The sequence below is a fragment of the Rattus norvegicus genome, chromosome 3 (genome assembly GCF_036323735.1).
Source record: "Rattus norvegicus strain BN/NHsdMcwi chromosome 3, GRCr8, whole genome shotgun sequence".
In the NCBI taxonomy this organism is placed as follows: domain Eukaryota; kingdom Metazoa; phylum Chordata; class Mammalia; order Rodentia; family Muridae; genus Rattus; species Rattus norvegicus.
This window is the reverse complement of record NC_086021.1, coordinates 181,160,743-181,176,430: the sequence shown is the minus strand read 5'-3', so window position 1 is coordinate 181,176,430 and position 15,688 is coordinate 181,160,743. Positions and strand designations below refer to the sequence as shown.

The 15,688-nt window shown below is 48.6% G+C and overlaps 1 long non-coding RNA gene across 2 annotated transcripts; it reads right to left on the bottom strand.

Moving 5' to 3' along the window:
• Nucleotides 1–6,121: 6,121 nt before the first annotated feature.
• Nucleotides 6,122–12,627, bottom strand: LOC120101814 (uncharacterized). 2 transcript variants are annotated; one of them, XR_010065535.1, is made up of 4 exons: nucleotides 12,540–12,627; nucleotides 10,930–12,244; nucleotides 10,283–10,399; nucleotides 6,122–7,898 (listed from the first exon to the last, which is right to left on the bottom strand). It is a non-coding gene; the product is annotated as an uncharacterized LOC120101814 (long non-coding RNA). The 2 variants fall into 2 exon arrangements; XR_005502802.2 differs by having other exon boundaries at nucleotides 12,482–12,597.
• Between the last annotated feature and the right edge of the window lie 3,061 nt (nucleotides 12,628–15,688).

The following is a 15,688-nucleotide window of genomic DNA, read 5'->3' as shown; positions in this document are numbered from 1 at the left end:
AGGGGAGAGGGGAGAGAGTGAGAGGGGAGAGAGTGGGAAGGAGGGGAGAGGGGAGAGAGTAGGAGGAAGGGATGAGAGGAGAGAGTGGGAGGGAGGGGTGAGGGTAGAGAGTGGGAGGGAGGGGTGAGGGGAGAGAGTAGGAGGGAGGAGTGAGGGGAAAGAGTGGGGATGAGGGGAAAGAGTGGGAGGGAGGAGTGAGGGGAAAGAGTGGGAGTGAGGGGAAAGAGTGGGAGGGAGGAGTGAGGGGAAAGAGTGGGATGGAGGGGTGAGGGCAGAGAGCAGGAGGGAAGGATGGGTCCTCTTAGCCTAGGGTAGTTCTACCTAAGGAATATCTGAAGAACTGGAAAGCTGAGCTTGAATAAAATTGAGCAGGGAAGTTTCAGATTGTTAGATGTCAGGGTGGAAATGTCATTGCTCGCCAGACAGGACAGGAAAGAATGAAGAAAATCAAGCTGGGGACATTGGCAGTGGCCACGTGGGCATTTGGTCCCTGCTGGATTTAGGTATGGGGGTGTGGAAAGCCGTTGGAGGGGTATAACTGGAGTTAGAGCCGATATCTGTGAATGGAAGGAGGCTTAGTTGGTAGACTGCTTGCCTCACATGGGGGAAGCCCTGGGTTTCGTCTCACCTCACTGGAGACGGCAGTATGTGATGGTAACCCCAGCGTTCTGGGGGTAAAGGCAGGAGGATAGGACATTCAGGGATATTCTTGGCTACATTGTGAGCCTGAGGCTATCCCGGTTTATATGAGGACCTGTCTAAAAAGCGAAACCAACCATAAAAAGGGGGAAGGAATTGGTTCTCATTACCTGCTCCAGGTGGGGGACTGAGTGGCCTTTTCAGTCCAGGAGGGAAGGAGAAAGAGATCTATTAAAGAATCATGCTCCCCCTTTCCTTACTACAAGAGCTGGGCTAACTTTCCACTCTAGGAGTGGTAAACTTCATTTCCCCTTTATTTCTTGGTAGTTACGGTCCCATCAACTAATGAGGTGTGCGAGTGGAGCTTTGTGAGAACCTTCCAGATGTTCCTTTAAGGGCTTACTCTTCAGGGTAGAAGGAGACCATTTTTACCTTTCCATTCCCCCACCCCCATGTTCCATGAAATACAGACGTGATAGTCCGACTCCGTGCAGCTGTCTTGTATCAGGCATTAAACAGGACAGTGGAAGCCGTGCGCTGTGAAGACGGCAGAAAGAAATCACCTCTGAACCCATGAATGGCTGTGGGTATTTAAGTTGTTGCTGGGAACTTTTTCAGCAACCCCCAAACACTTGCAAGTGAACTAGATCTGTCTTTCACTTGCCTTGGTAAGCTTTAGTTTTTCTCTGATAAGCAAGGGAAGCAACAGCACCCCTGGTAAATGTTTGTGGGGATGAAGATTGCTGGGGCTGGGGAGAGAGTGAAATCAGTGGGGTTTTGCCATCCAATCATAAGACGCTGAGTCTGGTCTTAAAAGAAAAAAAAAACTTTGTAAAAAAAGCAGGGCATGCCATAGTGTTATATACTTCCAATTCCATGATTGGGGTGGGGGGCAAAGGGAGGGTCCGTGGGGTTCCTGGTCAGCCAGCCCAGCCTACTCAGTGAGCTGCAGGACAGTGAGAGATTCTGTCATGTGAAAACAAGGAGAAAGACTCCTGAGGAAGGCTACCTGAGGTTGTCCTCCAGCACCCACAGGTACAAGGTATGACTGCATATACGGGAATTAAAGGTCCCCTGCATAGAGAGTAGTTAGGGCATTATCTATTGCTTAAAAAGCTGACTTACACAGAGATGCTTCAGTCGTTTATAGATGGCTGTGAAGGAGCCGGTGAGAAGCGGGAAGGTGGACATGGTGCAAATGTGAAAAAACTGGGTCGCCATCCAGTAGAGAGGGAAGGCCGGGTGTGAGAGGCCTTTCTTCAGAAATGAAGGCATTAGAAGAGATGATGGACTAGAAGAAGAGCTAGTTAGTTAGTTAGTAGGGTCCCACTCACATCCAAACTGAAACTATACAGACTGTGGTGGAAACCGGGTGGGAACTTCAAGTATGGCTAGGCAAGGAAGACAAGGAAAGAGATCCCAGCGTCCTTAGCTCTTGCTTGGGGGGTGGGTGCTACCATTGGATTCTGAGATTCTGTAGTGGGGAGCAAGGACTGGGCCCAAGAGTCTGCAAGAGTTAATAAGTTCTTGACTGCAAGCCAAATTGATCATTGCCTTGGTTGTGGGTGGGAAGTTGCTTGTCCGTGTCAGAAGTTGCTGGTTGTTGCCTAGAGTGGTCAGGGTGGAGGGGCGGCCGGGTCCGCTATCATCATAAGACATTTATCTGTAGGGTCTAATGTTCCTGGAACTCTGGTAACTGCAGGACAGAATGGTTCAGCTCAGCAAAGGCAGCTACAAACAGAGGCGGACAAGCTAAACATTATCTGCTTTCTGTTACCCACCAGGCATCTTGCAGCTGCCAGCCCAAGTGACAGCCAGTATCTTTAGCAGAAGCAGTCTTGAAGTCATTGGCTGAGAAGACCCGGAGAGCTTCAGAGCAGCTGGGAGTCTCATGGAGTCATTAGAGTGTCACCCAGAGTCGTGGGTGGTGGGTGAGGATGCTGGTCTTCATATAGCTCCTGGGTGGAGGAAGGCCTTGGATGCTGCCAAGAAGTTCACAGCAGGCCATGGGAAGTACTAAACGGCTCAGGTTTGGCAGCAGCTGCTTGGACAACTTCAGCAGGGCTTATGACATAAGGGATCACTTGGGTTTGTCTGGGACACAGACCTGGAGTGGTGAGATCCGGGAATGGGCTGGCACAGGAAGATCATGAGAATACGGATTTGATTGGATTTGTCTGCATTTGAACACATACCCAGAGGGGCTTCCTCCAAGGGAAGAAGGGGGTTTCGTGATGAGGAACAAAGGAGCCCAAAGCGAAGGATTTGGGCCTTAAGTCAGTATTGTTAAAATGGCCGCCGCCTACAGCAGCAGTTTGTGGTCAGATCCACGCTTTACCTTTACCTGTGGGTTTCATTTCTACCGTATTGTCTACTTACCACCAGCGATTTTGTTCACATGACTTCGCAGTGATTTTTTTTTTTTTTTTGCTTTATAAGTTAAGTTTGTTTTACAAACTGCGGACAGATGGACACACTGGCACCCACGCCGCAGCGCAGTGGATGTGTGTGCTGGTATCGAGGGGTGGGATCCCAGAGGTGGGAGGCAAGGGCCCAGAGTTTGAGCTGAACAGCAATAGTTTCATCCCTGGCATTGCCTAACACCCTCCAGGTTCTCTGCATTCATTGCTATTCGATAGGCACGGGGAGCCCCTGGTGATAGACCTCTGGTCAGTTCCTTGCCAAAAACAAAAACAAAGGAGAGAGAACAGTCTGTTTCAGAGGTGCCAGCATTTCAGGGGATTCCAGCCAAGGCAGTTTTAGCAACCATCACCAGGCGGTCCATTTGGATGGGTTCCTACATCTCCGGTAACCTCCTGGGAGTTGCCTCCTGCATATTCTCCTGGGGCCTCAAATGTGGCAGATAGAGAAACAGGTATGGGGCTAGCTTCCCTCCACAAGCCCGTACCTCTTCCTAACTTGCTGATATCACTCCCGGCTGGTTGGCCACAAACTTGGAGGGTTCTGGCTTACTCATCTCCAGCATCCTCTCAAGGAATCTAGCTTTACTGGATTCCAAATAGATGCCTTATTAAATCGAGCCATGAGTGTGTCTGCCTCTGCCCTTCCTCCCCTCTCATGGTGACCTGGTCCTCTGAGTGCTTGTCTTTCTCCCTTCGTTCCACTCCAATGTGCATCTTCAATCGGGTTATAGCCATCTCCTGCCTCTTCTCTACCAACTCTTCCAAGAGGTGGTTGGGGAGGGTGGCAGTTAGCCCTTTATAATCTCTGATGTGTTCATGGGCTCAAGTAAGGAAATCCTCTTAGTCAAAACGGAGTGGTTGCACACAGACCCGCGCAAGCCCCATTCTCTTAAGTAGCCTTCCTAATAGCCACTATCTTCCTATGTAGAAAGGTCAGACTTCTGTTACTTAGTCTTCTGATTATTGTGACAAAAGTCCTATCAAGAATCGTCTTAAGGGGGAAGCGTTTATTTTGACTTAAACATGAGACAATGCCATTCCTTCGTCCCAGTGGGGAGATGCGGTGGTTGGTTTAGGAAGTGTGTGCTTGGTGACAGGAAGGTTGTTAGTCACATCGATCACATCTACTGTCAGGAAATGAAGGTAACAGCAAGTGGGGTGAGGGTATAAAACTTCAAGACCCTCCCACTCTCCTCCAGTGGGGCTCCACCTCCTGTAGCTTCCACGACCTTCCTGAACAGTGCCACCAGCTGGTCCCAACTGTTCAACTCACGAGCCCAAGGGGAGGCACTGCACATTCAAACTAGAACCAAGATCAATCTCACCTGTTGGCATCCTTTAAACCCATCAAAAATAGTGCTTTCTGTCTGGACCAAAGTCACTTCCTCGGTCATTTGAAACACTCTGTTTCTTAATTTGTGTACTTACTTAATCGCGTGATGATCCAGTATGAAAAAGATGTTTCAGCTGTGAACTCGGAAGAGGTCAGAATGTTCCTTCATCACCTGTATGTGGAGCCCGATTTTATGATGGAAAAACTTGAGAAGCCAAGCAGTTGCATTTTGCTTTTTGCTTCTTCTGTGACCTGCGTCCTCCCTCCTCCAGTTAATTTGCATTAGGATGCATCAAGCATGCCTGAGGTCCTGGACCACTTACTGGCCTTTATAAAAAAGATGGAAAGGGGGAGAACATCTGTTTGCTTCTGACACTTAAGATTCCTGAGGTTTGAGTGGGGGTGGGGGTGGTGCCAGCTGTCTCACGGAGTCTACTTAGGGAAAGGATTTAATGATCCCAACTTAAGCAAGGCTGACAAGGACACGAAAGAAGAAGAGCCCTTTGGATAAAAGGTAGGGATAGCTGCAGCTTTCTTGTCTGAGGAGAAAGACTGCTTCCCTCCCTGCAGCCGTAAGGAGAGTAAAGAGAGCCAGGGACTGGGTGAGCAGAGGCAGGAATACACAGGATGACCCTGGAGGCGAGGGTCAAGCTGACCTAGGAAGTGATCACTGCTCTTGGGTGCAGAGGACACTAGAGAATGCCTAGTCTTGACTTTTAGTAGACAAATAGGTCGTTTTCTTTTATTCTTTTATTTGAAATGATCTCATGCAGTCCAGGTTCTTGGTTTCTTTATGTAGTCACGGATGATCTTGGATTTATAAATCTCTTATCTCTATCTAGCAAGAGTTGGGATTACAGACCTGGGCCACCACAACTAAGATGGCAACTTTACTTCTTAAACAATATTTCAGTGCCATAAACTCCACACTGAAAGCAGTTTTGACTAGTTTTAACAGATTCTGCAATATCGTAGCACAGCGGTGTACGTCAACTGTCCTTTAAAAGACCATTCCTGAATTTTCTGTAGCCTGCTATATCTACTTCTATAGTTTAAATCATGTCCTTCCTTCCAAACTCAGAGCATCAAGACCCTAACTCTAACCCTAACCCTAGCCCTAGTCCTAGCCCTAACCCTAACCCTAACCCAACCCCTACCCTAGCCCTAACCCTAACCCCTACCCTAGCCCTAACCCTAACCCAACCCCTACCCTAGCCCTAACCCTAACCCAACCCCTACCCTAGCCCTAACCCTAACCCCTACCCTAGCCCTAACCCTAACCCAACCCCTACCCTAGCCCTAACCCTAACCCCTACCCTAGCCCTAACCCTAACCCAACCCCTACCCTAGCCCTAACCCTAACCCTAACCCTAACCCCTACCCTAGCCCTAACCCTAACCCTAACCCTAGCCCCAATCCTAGTCCTAACCCTAGTCCTAGCCCTAACCCTATCCATATCCCTAACCCTAACCCTAACCTTAAACTTATCCCTATCCCTATCCCTATCCTTATCCCTATCCCTATCCCTATCCCTTACCCTAACTCATGAGAAGTCCATCTGGTAAACACAACATACGTAAAGGGCATAATTTAATGGTGTAACTAGCCTGCAATCACCCTGGCTTATGGTATTTGCTTTGTTTACCCCATAGATTTTTTTTCCACCTCTTTCATAAAGCAGGTTCTTCAAGGTCAAAGAGGATAGTGTTTAATTCAGTGCCTTTTAGAAAGCATCCCTCCCCTCCAATCAAGATGCTAAATGTCAGCTCAGAAATTCACAAATGTTTCTGATCTATTCTACAATGCTTTTGCATCTCAGCTAAGTGTCATCTGGTGAGGTCAATTAGGTCACCAGTCATAACCAAGACCCAGAACTTTCCACACTCTCTAAATGCTAGAGTCAGGGATTTTGTGCTTGTGCTGAGTGTTGCCAAGGCAATGGAGATTTTCTCTAGTAGGAGGGGCCTGGTTAAGAGGGGGTAGCCCAAGGGGGCCAACACTGAAGCCAGGAATGCTATGGAGTAAAGGGGTCAAGTTTGCAAATCCTCCAGGGGGAAAAGAAAAGACAGTGTCAGGAAAAGGTCGAAAGGAGAGGTGAACTCCTGTGATTTCTACGAGCTGCAGGGTGGTAGAAGGATTCAGACATGGAGTTACATGGGTTCTACTCTAACAGAGCACAAGGCACAATCTGAATATATCAGGAAGCCACGGAACGATTAACATCTGAATGTGTCAACTTCAGTAGACAGGAGGCAAGGATCGAAGGGAGACTGAGGAGGAAGTTCTTCCCCAGAGCAGGCGAGACCTGAGGTGGCTGATACCAGCTCCGGGCAGTGAGGATACAAGATGAGGTGGACTAGGGAGAAGTGTTCATGGTCCAACCAACAGAGACGTCGTGGAAGAGGAACTGAGATAACAGAGAGCCATCAGCCAAGAGTGGCTGCCACTCTGCCACTTTTAGGATGTGGCCATCCTTTACTGAGTTTGGGAAAATGGAAGAGAAGGGTTGGGATGATCAGAGGTTTGTGGGAAAACTCTGAGGTGACTTTATCACAGTGAGGATGCTGCAGGGGAGTACCCTGCAATGAGCAAGGCCAGGTCTCTGTGCGGGTTCAAAGCCCCCCTGTGAATGCAAGCAGATGGCTAATAAAAGGTGTGCGAGGCCTCATGTACCTCCCAGAAGGGATGAAGGGGAAGAGAACAGAATGGGAGACGATCAAACTAGGTGAAGTAAGCCAGGCTCTGAGGCAATGGCACATTGTTTGCACAGACGATTTAATACATATTATGTTTACATATGTTGCAATCACATGACATAAAAGTAGAAAGAGAAGCTGCTGGGGCAGAAGGGTTGGGAGGGATAAGCGAGGGTTCACTAGGATGATCAGAGAGGAGCAGGAGGTGGACGGCCAGGATGATGAATGAAAGAAGTGGTTTGGTTTGCTGGAGGGATGGCTCAGTGGGTAGGGTGCTTTCTGAATAAGTATGTGGACCTGAGTTCAGAGTCCCAGAACTCACATAAATGTTAGCTTTGCCAGTGGGTCCCCATAACCCCAGTAGTGGGTGGGTAGTGAAGACACATGACTGATGGGAGCTCGCAGGCCAGCCAGTCTAGTCAAGATGGTGAGCTGGGCTCAGTGAGAGACTTGATCTCAAAAAGATACGGAGTGTGGCTGAGCAGGACACCTGAAGTTTACATATGCACAAAGAGGCAAGCTAATGGGCACATATATGTGTTCATACACGCATACACCACTCAGACACATAAAAAGTTTAAAAATATGTTTATATTTTGAAACAAAGGGGTGGCTTGTGGGGGTGGAGTCACTGAGGCACACGTAGGATGGGTGATCTGGGGCGTGTGCAGCTGTCTACGTGGCACGAGCCCAGAAAGGCCATGTGTTAGATGCCATGTCGCCTCATTCGGGATATTTCTACCATGAAGGTCACGTCTCAAGGGTTCTCTGTAGAACGCAGATTCCATCTGGGCGAAGGTATCGCACCTAAAACAGCAGCACTCATCAGTCTCATTGTGCAGGCTTTTCTTTTCTCGTGAAGAGAAAAGAAAGTTGATGATAATTTCCTCACAAGATACCACAATTCTGGCAGGCCTGTTTGTGCACAGGGAAAACGTTCAACGGAGCAATGGTGTTTTGAGGAAAGATAATTGCACTGTGTGTGGGATACCGCCAGCCGACTGCAGTAAGATTTAAAAGAATGAAAAATTAAATCGGCAAAAATAATATAATTCAGTCTATCAACCTGTTTCTTCTTCTTGGTTTTACACTGTGGAAAGTGGCTGGGTTTCTTTTTCTCTGTAGTGTCTTAGTTAGGGTTTTACTGCTGTGGACAGACACCATGACCGAGGCAACTCTTAGAAGGACATCATTTAATTGGGGCCGGCTTACAGGTTCAGAGGTTCAGTTCACTATCATCAAGGCAAGAGCATGGCAGCACCCAGGCAGGCATGGTGCAGGAGGAGCTGAGAGATCTACATCTTCATCTGAAGGCTGCTAGCAGAATGCTGGCTTCCAGGCAGCTAGAATGAGGGTCTTAAACCCCACACTCACAGTGCCACACCCACTCCAACAAGGCCACACCCACCCCAACAAGGCCACGCCCATTCCAACAGGCCACACCTTCTAATAGTATCACTCCCTGGGCCAAGCATACACAAACCACCACATGCAGCACTGTGCCCACCACACAGGATTTTTTTTTTAGCTGGGAACAGTCTGGGGTCACCTTTAGTCACCTTCAGTGTTTCCTTGCTACCAATTTCTAACTTCATCAGTAATTCAGGACTAGTGCTTAATAATTAAAAAATCAAATCATAGCCGATTTTTCTACTCCACACTCAACTTATACCATAGGTGGTGTGTGTGCTCACTAGGCTGTGTGTGTGCACACATGTGCAAGTGCACATGCACATATGTGCGTACGTGTGATTTCTTATTCCTATGTACATGCATGGGGGTCAGCCTGCAGAGTTTTCCCCGGTTGCCGTCTAACTTGTCTCTTCAGATTTTTAAAAATCATCTCTAACTATGTCTCTGTGTAGCTAGGAACGCATTTGTTCAGGAGCCCACAGAGGCCAGAGGCCTTGGCTCCCTGGAGCTGGGGTCACAGGCAGTTTTAAGTGGCTGGATGTGGGTGCTGGGAACCAAACTTGGGTTCTCACTCTCAACCTCTGAGCCATCTTTCCAGCACTCGGCTTGTGTTTTCGAGACAGGACCTCTCACTTGGACTCAGGGTCACCGATTAGTCTAGGCTGGCTGGCCATTGCACCCCAGGGATTCTCCATTCTCTGCTTCCTCAGCTCCTCGGCCCCGTGATTATAAAAGCACAGGCTACCACACTGGCCTTTTTATGTGCGTTCTGGGAATCAAACACTGGTCCTCCTGTTTGCAAGGTAAGCACTTTATCTTCTAAGTCATCTCCCCAGCTCTCACAAGACGTTTTAAAAGGACATTTTCTTGTAGCTTGCAGGAGGAGACAGAGAAATATATGATGTGTATTCTTTTACATGTGTCACTGTCACTTGGGTTTTCTGTGTGTCCCACAGATCTGGGCTGCGTCTGAACTCCCTGAGCTGCAGGACTCTTTCCCCATTTCTTGCAGCAGCCCGTGTTCCCCAGCCATAAGTTACTTTGTCATTCGGTGCTGATGGATTTCCTAATCTTTTCCCACCACAGCCTGGACCATCTCTCAGGTTTGTCCTGTGTCCTACGTGAACTTCCTGAGAGAATGATCTGTTGTTTTGTGATCTTTTTCCTCAGATGAGTTAGGTTTCTGTGCACAGATTCATTCTTTCTCTTCCCTCCTCTCCCCTTCCCTTCTTCTCCCCCTTCTCCCCCTCTGTCTCCCCTCCTTCTCTCCCTCCCCCGCTCCCCCTCTCCTCCTTTTCCCCCCGCCCCACCCCTCCCCTCCTCTTCTCTTTTTCAATTACAGGGTCTCAAACTATATAGTTTTGGCTTGCCTCCATTCATGGTTATCCTGCCTCAGTCTCCTTAGTGCTGGGATTAAAAGTTCAATCCTAGCAAGCCTTTGCCGGATTTTCCGTTGGGCCAAGCTCTAGAGAGGAAGAGCTTGTACTCATTATCTTGTTGAATCCATCTGTCATCTGTGAGGTGGGCTCCGCTATCCTGCTAACATCGCTGCTGAGAGGCCAGATGTTCCTCAAGGTCACACTGTTGTCTCAAGAATCAGCAGCAGCAAAATGCTCCGGCAGGTGACTGTCCCCAGGTTATGCTTGGAGGCTCTTCCTGTTCTTTCCCAGGTGGAAGGGACTCTGTTAAGTTACCTAGTTCCAGCCAGCTTCAGCCGCCCCATCTGGATCCTAAGGCTCTGTGCTGAACTTTGTAGTCAGAAGGCACACAGGACTTACGTGTGTTTACGTGGCTCCGGGAACACGGAAGAGCTTTCAGAGGGGGGAAGTGGTCACCCACAGCACTATACACTGTCGGAGTACATGTCCTCATGGGGATTAGATTCTTAGTGACAGCTAAGAATAGAACACAGAGAGACAGTCTTTCTGAGCACAGACACCCAGCTAGAAGACCACAGTCTTTTGCCCTCCCACTCCCACCATTGCGGCTGTTACAGACAATTCCACATGCTCTGGTTGCTTTTTGAAACAGATACTCCAAGTTAGAGGCATTACATCACTTCGAATCTTTGCAGGAAATAGGAATTAGATCGACCCCCTTTCCAAATTCTTGAGCTGATTTGCCAAATAAAATGGTTCAGGAGGCTAGAGAGATGGCTCAGCAGTTAAAAGCACTTGTTGAGGACCAGAGTTCAGTACCCAGCTCCCAAGGTGGCTGGCTTAGAACTGTCTGTGACCCCAGTTCCAGGAGACCTGACACCCTCTTCTGGCCCCTGAGTGTCCCCTGCACACTCAAAACACAGAGGTACACATAAAAATAAAATACAACTTAAACATGGCGTCTGAATAGGGCTGGGTTTTGGAGTCTTTAACAATCATAGCAGTTTGACAGCAATTAAAAATAACCAATGGCCATTATTCCTTACCTTCTATGTACTGCAAACCATGATACAAAAGTCACCAGGCAGAAAGCGTGGCGGGGTCCTAAGCCACACCTACTCTGTGGCAAGAACAAAGGGCGGACAAGTTTCAGTCTTGCTGGCTTTAAGCATGGCTGCCTCCAGAAGTGAACGCACTCTCTGTGCTGCCTGGTTTTGTGTGTCAACTTGACACAAGCTGGAGTTATCACAGAGAAAGAGAGAAAGGAGCCTCCCTTGAGGAAATGCCTCCATGAGATCCAGCAGTGAGGCATTTTCTCCACTAGTGATCAAGTGGGGAGGACCCAGCCCATTGTGGGTGGTGCTGTCCCTGGGCTGGTGGTCTTGGGTTCTATAAGAGAGCAAGCTGAGCAAACCAGGGAAGCAAGCCAGTGAGTAACATCCCTTCATGGCCTCTGTATCAGCTCCTGCTTCCTGACCTGCTTGAGTTCCAGTCCTGACTTCCTTTGGTGATGAACAGCAATGTGGAAGTGTAAGCTGAATAAACCCTTTCCTCTCCAGTTTACTTCTTGGTCATGGTGTTTGTGCAGGAATAAGAACCCTGACTGAGACACTGTCCTGTGGACTCAACCTTAGCCTCTTCAGGGTTTGGTACCAGCTCCTCTACTTGAAGTCTCTCGTCATACACTTCTCTCTTGTGGTACTGTGTCAATCACTCTCTATGAGCTCAAACTGAGTTCTTTTGATAATTTAAACCAAATAACTCTCTTTCCCTGAAGGCTAACACAAGATATTTGAGTTGAGCATTAATCAATCTGATTGGTTAAACTTGGGAAATGTGTCTATCTTTAACCTCTTTGTCCCGTGCCCAGGGAGAAGCTGCTTTTGGTAACCAAGCCTGGCCCCAACCTTCATACTTGAAGCTAGAGATGGGAAAATCAGACCCCATGAGGATCACAGAGCCTAGGAGAAGTGAAGGAAACGTTGCAGAGACAGTTTGGGGGTGGGGTGGAAGGTGCCCCAAGTGAGTGACGTTTGGATTTGGTTCTCGAGCTATTTCCACGAGGCGGTTCATTGTCCCAGGTTAGTTGAGGGCTGCTGCCTTGCCTGATTATTGTTTGCTCCTCTTGGCTAGCCGCTAGATGATCTGGGCTTTGGGCCTAGATTTGGCATCTCTTATAAGCAGCTCTGCCCACTCTGCCTCGGCTCCAACTTCCGGTCCCACAGCTACTTCTCAGGCTCCGAGGATGATGGAGTGTCATGGATACAGAGAGCCTTGGGACTGAGTAATCCCATCAGTGTCCATCACACAGGTCCTCCGAATGGCACCCGGGGATGCAGCGACGCAGGTTGGCTCATGGACCTATTAAGAGAAAATCTTTACAAAACCAATCCATGGGGACTGAAGAGCTGTTGGTCTTTCTAGTGCCCCATCAAGTGGCCTTACGCTCGGCTCGCTCGTGGGGAAAGCGACGCCGCGTTATACATCACAAGAGAGGCTCGCCTTGACATGCTAACACAGCTGGGATATGGACAATGTGTTGTTTACTTTGCTCAATGCACAATTAGTGGGAATCAAAATGTCTCCAGATGCACTCACTGTAGTAAATTATTAGGTGATTAACCTTAATGCCCTCTGCTCTGACGCGCCAACTCACTTCTGCTCGGGATCCGTTGAGAGCGTTTTTTTTCAGGCAGTAGAACGAATATATGGTGGCACTGGAAGCCAGTGAGGAGCACAGGCCTGGAGACGGGGGAGGGGCTTAGGAACTGCCTCTGAGAGGGGGAAGGGGGGTTGGTGGGGGTGGAGTAGACGTGTGGGAGGGTGGCGGGTAGGAAAACCTGGGCTCATTGACTGAGGCAAAATACAGACCTACAGCATAAAGGACAGGACTGAGAAACTGAGGGATGGAGGCATTTCCTTGAAGAATCTCAACCAGGCTTTCTCTCTCGTTCTCTCTCGCACTCTCACGCTCTCTCTGTCTCTCTATATCTCTGTCTGTCTCTATTTCTCTCTCGCTCTCATGCTCTCTCATTCTGTCTCTGTCTCTGTCTCCGCCCCTCACTCCCTCTCTCACTCCGGCTTTTGCTCTCTCAGCAGGTTTAGGCCCTTATCTCGTCATGCTTGGACTGTTTTAATAGAGAGTCCTGAAATGCCCTCTGTCTGTCTGTCCTCTTCCATCCTCTCTACCACATTAATCTTTTGAAGCAGGAAACTCATATCACGCCACCCAGCTCTTAAGTCTTCGGTGGGCCCGCCCTGCTGACACACAGCCATGCACCCTGCTTTACCTTCCAACTCTTCTGGTGTTGGGACCATCACCTCCACTGCGGATGCTGCTTGGACCTTCTGCCCTGCACGTGCCTCTGCCCGGGGCCTGGAAGATGATGGTTAAGAGCTGAGGGTCGGTGGATTTTAACTCCTATGGTATTCGTCAATTGCTGATCCTATGATACGGGGCATGCTGGCTTCCCTGGGCTAGCAGTTTTCTTATCTATGAAATGGGAACAGTGATCGAAAGGATGATAAAGGGCATATTACATGGGTGCCTGGGAAGGTGTCTCACAACAGGGACATGGCCTTCATACATCCAGGTGGGAGGCACCTGGCATAGTCCCTGGGTTGGCTGACCTTCATTGTCAGCTTGATTAGATTTATAATTGTCATGGAGACATGTGTCTTAGTCAGGGTTTCTATTCCTGCATAAGCACCATGACCAAGAAGCAAGTTGGGGAGGAAAGGGTTTATTCAGCTTACACTTCCACATTGCTGTTCATCACCAAAGAAAGTCAGGACTGGAATTCAAGCAGGTCAGGAAGCAGGAGCTGATGCAGAGGCCATGGAGGGATGTGACTCACTGGCTTGCTTCCCCTGGTTTGCTCAGCTTGCTCTCTTATAGAACCCAAGACCACCAGCCTAGGGGATGGCACCACCCACAATGGGCTGGGTCCTCCCTACTTGATCACTAGTTGAGAAAATGCCTTACAGCTGAGTCTCATGGAGGCATTTCCTCAAAGGAGGCTCCTTTCTCCGTGATAACTCCAGCTTGTGTCAAGTTGACACACAAAGCCAGCCAGTACAACATGCCTCTGGGTTTGTCTCTGAGGGTGTGTCTAAAGAAGAAGTGTCAGCCACCTCATGTTTTGCTGCCTACCCTTCCCTGTTGGGATGGGCTGTACTCTTTTTATTGTGAGCCAAAAGAGACCCTTCTTTGCTTAGGTTATTTTTGTCAGGAATTTTGTTCTGGCAGTATGGAGGTGACTAACCATGTATAGGCCTCTGGGGCCTGGCTAGCCAGGGTTTCTAGGATTCTCAGGGAGCCTGTGCAGAGCACTTGGCCTGCAACACTGGGCATATAGCTATGTCAGGAAGTTCTGAATTAACCTGATATGACGTAGTTTTCAGTGTGTCACCAGGCATCCCGGGTAGGACGGAGCACTCTGCTGGGAGGGAAGGGGACTTAGCTCTTTCTACCATACATACGATGCAGTTTGAATGTCTTAAAGATGACCACCAAGATTACCACCCCCACCACCACTACCACCACTACCAAAACAAAATGGCAGACAGAAAGGAATAAAGATTCACCTGTGACCTCTCTAGAAAGGAGTTAGTGCAGTGGTTCTCAACCTGTGGGTTGCGACCTCTTTGGGGACTGAATGTCCCTTTCACCGGGGTCACCTAAGACCATTGGAAAACACAGATATTTACATTATGATTCACAACAGTAGCAAAATTACAGTTATGAAATAGCAACAAAATAATTTTACAGTTGGGGGCTCACAACAACAAGAGAAACTGTCTTAAGGGTCACGACGTTAGGAAGGTTAAGAACTACTAAGTATGTTGGTCAAACACATTTTTTTGTGAACATGGGTTCCTCTTGGATCCTGAGTTTTGGGACGCAGCCTGAAATAAAAGTGAGGTTCAGAGTAACTAAGAAGACGGTGTTGATAAAATGTTCCCATTATTAGGGCAAATATGTATGGATTTTGGAAAACACAGGAAGTCCAATCCAGACGTAGTAGATCTTTCTGGAAGGGTCAAAGTTTTTATGCCAGGCATTCTGAACCCTTGGTCTCAGTTCACGGAATCGAGTCTTCAAGTTCCCAGATGCTAATATCTCCTGTTTTCTGAAAGACTTGCTTCCCAGAGTTCTCTTTTTACCTGTTCATCAGTTATTGGGGATTAAGGGAGGAGGACGGTGTTCTATGTGGGTTTCCTTCAAATTGGAATGTTCTGGCTGGGAAGTTGGGCAGAGACTCATAGGATTCAGAAAGTCACAAACTTCCCTATCTCGGAAAACCAAAACCCATGAGACTCATCAGGGCCCCTTCTCAAGATGCCTGCCATGGGAGGATCCTGACCCTCCAGTCGGAAAGGAGGCTCTCAGACCCACCCAGAGGCTTATGAGTCCTGCAGAGAGCTCCAGGGTCCTAGCCTTTGTAAGCCATCCCCTGTGTTGGGCGGGCCTTGCAGTGATGCGTCTGACCTGCAGCCATCCCAGACTGCCTTAGTTACTTTTCTATTTCTGTGATTAAACCCCATGATCAAGGCAGTTTTATAGAAGAAAACGTTTAATTGGGCTTATGGTTTCAGAGGGTTAAAGTACCCGAGGCAGAGAGTAAAGGCTGGGTAGCAGGAATGGCTGAGAGCTCACATCTTAATCTGCAAGCAGGAGGCAGAGAAAGTACACCACAGATGGTGCGAGCCGAGCCACGCCCCCAATGCCACACCTCCTTCGACAAGGCCACGCCTCCTAAGCCTTCCCAAATAGGTCCACCAGTTGGAGACCAAATATTCAAA